This window comes from Pituophis catenifer, unplaced genomic scaffold (genome assembly GCF_029215685.1).
Source record: "Pituophis catenifer annectens isolate HBS135680 unplaced genomic scaffold, rPitCat1.0.hap2 SCAF_2, whole genome shotgun sequence".
NCBI lineage: Eukaryota > Metazoa > Chordata > Lepidosauria > Squamata > Colubridae > Pituophis > Pituophis catenifer.
This window is the reverse complement of record NW_027256882.1, coordinates 134,777,809-134,788,292: the sequence shown is the minus strand read 5'-3', so window position 1 is coordinate 134,788,292 and position 10,484 is coordinate 134,777,809.

Here is a 10,484-nt window from a genome sequence, read left to right as displayed (position 1 = left end):
CTCGTTTCCATGGCAATCGTTTTGCTGAAGCTAACCTTGGAATCCACTACTTTCCTTGGGCTGCCAATCCCAAAGCAGAGGGGAAGTGGCGCCCCCACGGGACGGGAGCGCTTTCAGTGGGCTCGTGCACAGAATCCGGCTCGGGTCGTCGAGGCCCCCGCAATTGTGCAGGCGCTTCATTGCGCATAGCTGGTGTGTTCAGTGGGGCCGTGAGCTTCTAGAGTTTTTTCGTTAAAGATGCAAAGGAAACCCTTTGGACGTCATTCGCCTGGCTACGCAGGAGGGAGTAGTGTGTGCAAAATATACTATTTGCTCCGCTTGTACTATTTTTTTTTTCCTGAATAAATAAAGTGGCCCAAGATTATTATTTTTCTTGCTGACTTTCTTTCCTGGTTCGTATAGGTTTTTGCTCGCAGGAAAACCAAGCTTTATAGGAAAGGCTGTTTCCTCAGTAGTGCCGTATAGGTAGATTCTCACAACTTGCAGCATTTTCCAGGTAGGTCTGCTACTCATTTCCTACTGACTATAGTATAGATGAGTTTTGAATGCCCTTTTATTTATTTATTTTCTGCCGTGGGATTTAGTTGTTGCTTTGTGTCATCCAGAGCTGGTACCTGCTTTTGTAATCCGTACAATCCAGCTCTCTATCCATAGCATTGTTGCTGAAACGGTCAAGGATGGGATCTGCTTGTAATGTTGCCTGTAATTTTAGGCTAATTAGTAACTTCCTAAAACCAATATTAGCATTTTAGCATAGCAATCGAGACTTGTTTTCTAACTTCAGGAAAATATTTTTTTTTCCTTAGCCATTTCTTTTGGTATGAGAGAATTTGCCTTTTTCAACACTATACAATATTCTGCAAGTCATTGCAAGTTTTAAGGAAGATACAAACTCAGCTGGAAAAGGGAGCAATGTAATCCATAAATTTGCTGCTTGTGGAATGTTATCTAGAATCAATATTTTCTATTGTATAATTCTCACATGTAATTAGTGCCTTTTATTGTTCAATATATTTTTTTCTGAGGTATCAGATATACTGAACTGAATGTATGTACCATTTCTGTACCCTGTAAAAAGACTTAACCCCCTTTAATAAATGCTATTTGCTTTGTCTGAATTACTGGGAATTCATATTTTTGAGTGAGTGAACTTTGGAAAGGTAAAGGTCTTTCTCAGATTCAAATCAAGCTGTTATCAGCTTCTCTCCAAATTTGGGGTACCTGAGTTTCTAGGCAACACTAGCTCCTACTGAACATTTCAGACTGTTGTGAGCATGCTACCCTTTTCTACAGTTGCTGGCACGGCCCTCTATGAGAGTGGAGGAAAAATTAACCATCTGGCTTAGTCAGAGGCATCTGTCCATACAATGCCCAGGTGGTTCTTTCCAAACCGTGGCTGGGTCTTAACAGTACTCCTTATGTGCGAAGGCATAGCACTTTTTTGAAAAAGCACCAGATCTGTTTTTAAAAAAAGGATAGATTCTGTCAAAAGAGCACAATCAGAATACTGCAAGGTTGATTAAACTAAGAAAGAGTGTTGTGTGTTGCTAGTACTGTTGCCATAGTGTGCAGTACAGGTTTTCCTCTGCCCTAATGACAAGGAATTTTGTCTCATCCAACTGCAGTTTCTACAGTGGTTTGTGCAATACACCATGGTTATTTATGTACCCTTGGGATCAGGTGCCCTTTTGCCCTAGATGCCATGGTAATGACTTGTTACAGGTACCTTCAGGACAATAACAATTGTGCAATTCCAAAAAGTGTAATCTAGGACGCATATTTTCTATGGTTATTGTCTGGCTATTTTTAGATATGGATGGCCAGAGGTTCATAACTGGAGTGGACTGCTTATTCACATGGTGTTGGCATTTCCTGCAGTAGTTTTTATGATGCTTGGCTGATGATGGAACGTGTTTGTTATCAATCATGTCCTCCCATTCTCTCCTATGTCTTCTTGTCAGCCAAGCTAATTTGGAATATAGATTTAGCACTTGTTTCTCCTCAGATAATATCATCTCTTCCCTTTTGCTTAAAAAAAAAAAAAAAAAAGCCCCTCTGATATGTAACAGATCCAAAGGAGAGATTGCACCAAGCAGAAATATTGGGAACAATTCTTCCTACTTCACCCTACCCTCTTAGCTCCTAACACTTGGTCAGTTTGAATGCCTACTAGTACAGTATTTCATTTCATAAATCATGTACAAAACAACACACTGTAATAAAAATATAATTATTATCTAGATTGATGGACTTCAGACCCTCATTAAGTTCCATTAAGACTTCAAAAGCTTTTACTCCAACATCAATCAGACTATGCAGCAAGTTTCTGGATAGTTCTGAAAGACTACGTGAGCACTATACAGCAAACTTCATTATTTGTGGGTTTGGTATTTGTGAATTTGCTTATTTGCAAAAACGATTTCATCATCCCCAGATCAGTTCTCATGGCATTGTTGCACTTACTAGCAGGCATGCGGAACAGCAAAACATTGGAATTGCCTAATGCATACATTCACAGCAGAGATTTCAGCATTCATTAATTCAGTACTGTATTTGTGGCATTTTCACAGAATGTAGCTATTGTGAATAATGAGAATTGCATGTATAAACATTGCATCACATATGAAAGAGACATGTTTATTATGTCCAGTTTCTATTGAGAATATACCACAAATGCACTGTTTACATTGAAGCCCTACACTACGCAACTGCATTTTTTCAGACGCATTCAACATAGGTAACTATTTCTCAAACTACACCCAATAAAGTCAGACAAAAAATAATCTGAATTCCCAAGAATAATTCGTTATATTAGAAAATAAACCCAGAAGAGATAACAACAGAATGTGATTTGTCCTTTATTTTTGCAGCTAACTAGTGAAAAGTATCACAAATGAGCTACAGCCATACCTGGACAATATTATTATTATAATATGCACCTTTTTATCTATAACTGCTGCCTCCTATTTCTTCCCACAACAAAAACCCTGTAAGATGGGTTGGGCTGAGAGAGAATGACTGGCTCAAATGATCCAGCCAGTTTTCATGCCTAAAGCAGGCCTAAGAAATCAGTTTCCTGCTTTTTAGGACAGTGCTTTAACCACTACACCAAACTGACTCTTAAAGATTTTATATATTTATTTTATTTATATATTATGAAATTTATATGCCACCCATCCAGTGGTGGGATTCAAGTAATTTAACAACCGGTTCTCTGCCCTAATGATTTCTTCCAACAACTAGTTTGCCAAACTGCTCAGAAAGTTAACAACCGGTTCTCCCGAAGTGGTGCGAACTGGTTGAATCCCACCACTGCACCCATCTCACTAAGAGTCAACACTAGGTGTCTCACAACAAGTAAAAGGAACAAAACAAAACATTAACATTAAAATTAACCTTAAAAATGTGAAAAATGGCAAGGAAGGAAGCAAAGGACACATAGGGTGGAGGCAGAATCTCATTTTTAGTCCATTAGTCACCCCCAGTATGACTCATTCCCATTAGGTCTCCAGGACATTTGGCAGAGCCAGGATTTCAGGCTCTTTTGGAAGGCCAAGAGAATAAGTAGGGATCTCACATCAAGGGGCACGATGATCCCAAGGACAGGAGCCATAGCAAAAAAGGCTCTTCTCCTGGGCCCCGCCAGCATATTTATATATCTCCCTTTTGGAGAGTTTGAATGGCAGGTTTACAAATTGGTGAGAACAGTGCTGCAGTGATACAGTCATCAAAATAAATTTATGCAGAAAATCACATGCCAGCTTTGCTCCTTTGTTTGGCAAAGGTAATCAGGGCTATATTCATTTTCTAATGAGGTATATACTGTAATCTGTGAGCAATACCCCGCTCCATTTTATTTTAGAGAAAGTGGCCAGTATACGAACATGAATAAACACAAATAAATATAAAGTGACAAAGACAGGTACTGTATGGAACAGGCGACTTAATACCACTTGGATTAAGCACCAGACATATTAACCAGTACATTCATGCAAGATCATCTGTCAGATCTAGCTAGTGTTTTGTTAAGGGTCACTATGCATAGGAAAATTTTACTCTCACCTCTTTTTTTAATACTATTCTGCCCCCACACACAACAGTTGTGTATAAATATTTTTCCTTCATCCGGCTTGCCCACAATGCACGTGAGGGAGATGTACAAAAGCTGCTATGACAACACATGTAGGTGTCACAAGGCTATACGTTCTTTTTAACTGAGTTAACTCTACAGATATTATCAACCAGTGCCGTTAAATCAATCACAAGCATGGCTGAACTGCTATATTTAAAGAACATGAACTATTATGTAAAGCACTGGATGCAGAATAAGTTTGACTACTTCACTTAATAACAAAATATCTTTATACAGTATAATCCAGGCCCAGCCAGTCTAGGCCGCACTTTGCAAAATTAAACTCTTCTCACACAGAGGCCAACACTTACAAAAACATATCCAGCTGAACTTAGTTCCATTTTACATATTTCTATCAACATACAAGCTTTTCAAGAGACATTTTCACAGACATCCAGCTTTCTTTAATGTACACCCCGGTATGCCAATTCACCTATTACTTCAGAGAGACTTTTGTCTGCAGGTTCTTCGTGTACAAATCCTTCAAGTTTCACTTAGATGTCTAAACTGTTCCTACAAAGTTCCCACAAATACTGAAGTATTAGCCTGTGTGTGTGTGTGTGTGTGTGTGTGTGTGTGTGTGTGTGTGTGTGTGTGATGCTGTCTTTTCTTTTCCCACCTTTGCTGTCAACTGCAGGCTTCTTTGGTTTGGAGGTAGCCATCTTCTTTTTACAGATGAGGTGAAAATGTGCTACTAAGGTCCTTCCACTACCACTGAATTGAAATACTCGTCCCCTCCCGGAGTTAGCAGGAAACTAGAAAACATTAGCAATTGCACAGCCCTACAGCATTGCCAAACCCTATCCCACTATTACAATGTCCTTTCCAGATCACTGCAACCACCTCACTTCCCTCCAAAAGGGGAGGGGAGGGAGAGACAAAGCCCAATACATTGCATAGCCCTTGAGGTTGCCTTTCGGTGATATAAGAAAAAGGTGTGGAATGCTATTTTAGAATTGTTACAAATAACACAACTTAAGGCTGCCTCACTCATGGAACAAAGACTCATGGAACAAAGACTAATTAGGCTTTGGGGGAGATAAGAAGGCACCATCATGGGGAGATCACAGAAAAAAGACATGGCTTTTGAATGAAGAGGTGCAAGAAATACAGTATATCTGTGTTAAAAGTGTGCCTTGTCCTGATTTCAAGGACTAGAAATGTCAAAATGTTAAACATATATGCAAAGAGTGGCCACAAATTCATGAAGGGATGTATTTTTAAGCGCTCTGAAATAGAAAAAGAAAAAAGACATACCTTATTAGACAGAAATAATCACAAATTATGAAAATGGCATTTTACGCTATATCAATAATTTCCTTTTCCTCCTCAATTGACCATCTCATAGTACTCACTACATTGATGTACATGCTTTGCCAAGTTTTATGAGGCTGAGACAAATGCAGCTCCATCACCAATCTTTATGTATTTATTTAATAATAAAACTCTGTTTTATCTGTTTGATTTATATAAGCCTTTCCAAGCCTGTATAATAAAAGATTGTTTTCAAGGGATTGAAAACAGATTCCGTTCCTGTGTATATCTTTATCAATAGCAGTCTCTGTTTTCAATGATGCCAATTAAAAAGGACCATTGAACCTAAGTGAAATCAAGTATTATTTTTATTAACAAATATTATCCTTAATCTAGAGAAAATTGCAGTCCAATCATATGCAGATTTAGAGGAATTGAAGTTCACTGATTTATTATGCATGCTTACCTCTTCATTTATTTAGTGATTTTTATTTTTTTTTTACTTTCCCCAGTGGTTAAGTGGAGCAAATAACTTGTCAATGTTAAATCCCACTCATTTTAGTTATGACTAATGTTTACTGAGTTGAGACTCCTTTGTTGAATTTCATTCCAAAGAATCAGTGACGTTTATCTTTAAAAAATATGCTTGTATTTGGAATTGGCATTGAAATGCCATTTTTATGATACAGATGTGATATTTCTATATCTTTTGACATTTGGGTTGAATGTCAAAGTTAACTACTGAAGTCTGTGTATGAATGTCATCTTATATAATTAAGGTTAGAAATCATAGCTATTTCTTCTGTTACTAAGCCACTGCTGTCTCAACAGGTTTTGAACCTGCTTTGGAAGGATGTGAATAAAGTGTTTGTCACACAGCCATGTTGTTGTATTTAAATAAAAATATTTTCTTAAGTACTGTACTGCTTTATGAGCGAGAATCCATGCTTATTTATATTAATAATATTATTGTTACACTTTAAAATTATCTTTCAATTTCTATGTAATACCCAGAAGTTATTATTTCAGAACCATACCGTTAGTTCTGAATTCTATTGCCTTCTCTCCTGAAACATTTTTTGCTCAAAAGTAAACATTAAAACTATGATAGTTGCCAGTTTAATATTGATTTGCATTATTTAATTGGGTAGTAGGAATCTAACATGGGATAAAGCCAATTTTGAATGTAAATGTTGATGTGCCATACAACATAGCTAAATTGTAAAATTCTTTTTCATTTGCATTCTGTTTGTCCTCGGTTTTGATGCTCCATGCTACCCTTTGCTTCTTTTGCCAACTCCCTTATTCTTGCAAAAGCACCTAAATTATCATTATTTTTAAACTTATTTTATCAAATGTTATTGCTGCCTGTCTGATGGATGTGACACTGAATGGTATACAATAATCAATTAAAAGAAATATAAACTGTATAAAACAGTATATAACAGTATATAACAGTATATAACAGTATAAAACAATTTAAATGTTCATATATTGAATTTTTATGTTTAGTAAAGAAAAATGTGTCAATTAAATATATATATATATATACATATATGTAGGTCTTTGATTATTCGGGTTTTCTCCCGCGTCAAATTGGAAGTGTCTTGGCGACGTTTCGACGAAGTCTCATTCGTCATCTTCAGGATGGTGTTTTCGCCTGAAGATGACGAATGAAACTTCGTCGAAACATCGCCAAGACACTTCCAATTTGACGCGGGAGAAAACCCGAATAACCAAAGACCTACAAACACCCGTGAAAACCTCAGAACATATATATATATATATATATACACACACAATTTAAACATTACAAAAATTAAACACATATTTAAATGTATATTTTTCATGTGTCCCCCCCCCTTTATTTTTAGTTATTTCTACAAATTTTAATCATCTACATAAATGTTTGCTTTTTCACCTCTGCCCATTTTCTATGAAATTACTTACCTACTCTTATCACAGGAATCCATTTTCCAGTTCTTTGAAATGTCCATTTCCTATTGCACATTTTCCTCCCTTCCCCTTCTAGCTCTGTCCTATATGCTGAATTTTTTATTGGCCATTCCTTTTCTTCCCTTTTCTTCCTTAACTTGTGCCTGCTTAAGATGGTATTTGCAGGATATTCCATAAATACCTTGGCTAGTGTGGCAATATTATAAATATTAAACCCAACAGTATTCTTCATAGAAAAAAGCAAGATCATTACTTTAAGAATCTATATCAAAGTGAAAAGTACAAATTCAGTGGTGTAAAGAAGCTATAATTAAAGGAACTATAATCACTCCACTTCAAGTACTGATTTTATCCTAATAGTTTACTCTCCCCCCACCATTGTTGCAATTGGCTCCATTTGTTTACTGATTATAATCAGCTTATCCAGATGTAAGCAAATTTATCTTTTCCTATATTTGTAGTAATATGTGGAAGAGATTTTATAAAGCAGAAAAGCGGAGTTCTGTATTCCAGAACTACCTTAACCCCTCACTGAAATTTCATTAAGTGGAGGAAGAAAAAAAGAGGGCAGCTGAAGTACAGAGTAAAGGGGCAGGACTATTCTAGTTTCTTTAAATCTAGGGTTAAATTTGATCTATACATTTTTCCCTCAGAATGTAACAACAGCTATCTTTTTATCCAGTAATGAACAAGTAATGAACAATACTTGTTCATCTGGTTGGACCTGCAATTACTCACACATCCTGTTATGCCATCTGAGGGCATTTGAGTCCTGTTCCAGGTGAGATCAATTAACCCTGTTGCACTTACCGGTAGTTGCCTTAATTTCCCTTCCATACGATTAATGCTATGATGGTGCTTTGTAATTCATCTTCCGTCTGCAGACTTACTGTTCATTATCTCTCTTTTAGTATGTGGAGAAAATGAAACCAATAAAAATCTTATGTATACTATAAGGCTGAGACGATGCAGTGAGTCAGGTAGAACATTCCTAATTTCCAGGTTTTGCCCTACCCAAGAAAAAATGTGACTTCCTCTAATATTTTTCTTCCTTAAAAGTCAAAGACACGATGAGCAGATTCCCTGAATCCCTTTCTTTTTGTGAGTTCTCTTTCCCTTATGTTCAATCCTGAGTTTATCCATTCAGTTCTGAAAACGAATATGTACAATTTATGCATGCTTCTGTTCCCTCCCCTTTTTTACTTCCCATTTAAATACTGATACAAAACATGACTTGATTACACTGTGAAAATAAAACTCTACTAAGAAACTTAATATCAATTACTAAGACTGACTGGCACCTATGGAAAAAAAACTTAATTTTGCAATATTTTATCTAGGTTATAACACTCATACATATGTAATAGCCAACTGGAATGAATTTGTAGTAATAAACTACACATGAACAGGACTCTTATATAAGGAATGGAATTAAAAACTGAACATTAGAAAATTTCTAATATGGTATGTTTCACAAACAAGACAATATGGATTCTTAAAATCAGGTATTTTATTTTTTTAATATTAGCAAAATTCCCTCTTCTCCTTACAGAGATGGGTTTACCATTTTTTATACTAAGTTCCAAAAATAAGTGTAGCTAAAATTTAATTTTTCTTGTCTCCTTGAAATAATGTTCACAGATCTTCTTAAAATGTTTGTTAACTTTACACTGACATTGTGACTGAGGTCATACTTAACATTTGCTTCTTTATCTTTAGTCAACTTTTCTTTTCTGCACCTTTCTCAATGGTTAACAGTAGGGAAATTACTGATTTAATTACATAATGTATCAATATTCTATACTATCTATAATTGCATAATTTAAGGTGGGCATTTGCTAACAAATACTGCATTTAAATTATGAATGTCCCTTGAAGTATTGCAGTTTGGAATATATTTGCTTTTGTGATTTTAAATGTTCTATTTTAATATTAAAAAATGTTAATGTACTTTATCAAAGCTAAATTCTGCAGGACAGATGATCTCTTTTATATTCCATATTGGGATTATTTCTTGTGAGTAATATCATTTTGTTCCATATTTTCTTTTTGCAGTTTTGACCTAACAATTCTATATAGGGCAAATGCCATTGTTGTCATCAGAGATGAATTGGAGTAAGCATCATAGGAGTTAAAACAAGGTTAGGTGCATGACAATGTTCCTGAGGCTACATAGGATATTGGTTCCTGTTGTGATCAATCCCAGTCATTCCATAAGAGTATGTTGGCTTTCCTAAGAGAACTGAAGGTCTCCACAGAAAGAATGATAATAAGTTGTTTGGCAGGGGGAGGGGAGGGGAAAAATAAAGTTCTGTACAATATTACATGAATGAAATGTTACCAAATTGTTCCACAGCAATTATTATTAACATATTAGAGCCTCTTTAATTTCTTAAACTGAATTTCTGAAAATTATCTGGTAGAATATATGCAGAGCTCCACTAATTCTGAGCAATAGATTCTGTGCATCACTCCTTAGAAGTGTCTGCAAACTGCATTATGGCCTTGTTCACATTATGACATAATTTGTTTGCTTTTGGCTATAGTCTATTAAGCAAACCATGACTTAATTCAGTGCTTGAAACCAACATTTCAGTTTGTGTCACTGCCCTTACCCAAGTTTGAGAAACTCTAAACTAGGAGATAATCAAACTAAATGCTATCTACAATTTCATAGATGGCAATATGCAATATTCATCTATTGTTTCCCTTTCTGGAGACCAAACATTCCAACACGGTGAAAATATTTTTCATTCATCCAATTTATAAAGTTCTATTAAAATCAGAGGGGGGAAAAGAGGTCCCAGAACTCAATTAAGGTACAGTAAAATGAATAAAAAGGTTGGTGAATTTGCATGCTAGTTCAGCCTAGTTTTCAGTATTAGAAGGCATTCATTAATTATATTTATGTATCTTACATGCTGCTGATATACCCTCACGTGTACTCCCTGAGCCTCATTATACTTCAGGGGTGGGTTCTACTTACCTTTACTACTGGTTCGCAATGAGAGCATGCGCGCACATGCGCAGAAGCTTCTGTGCATGCGCAGATCATCCATTATGATGTCCAGATGGATGGGCGGAGCCTCCTGCCGTTTTTACTACCGGTTCGCAAGAACTGGACAGAACCGGGAGCACTTAC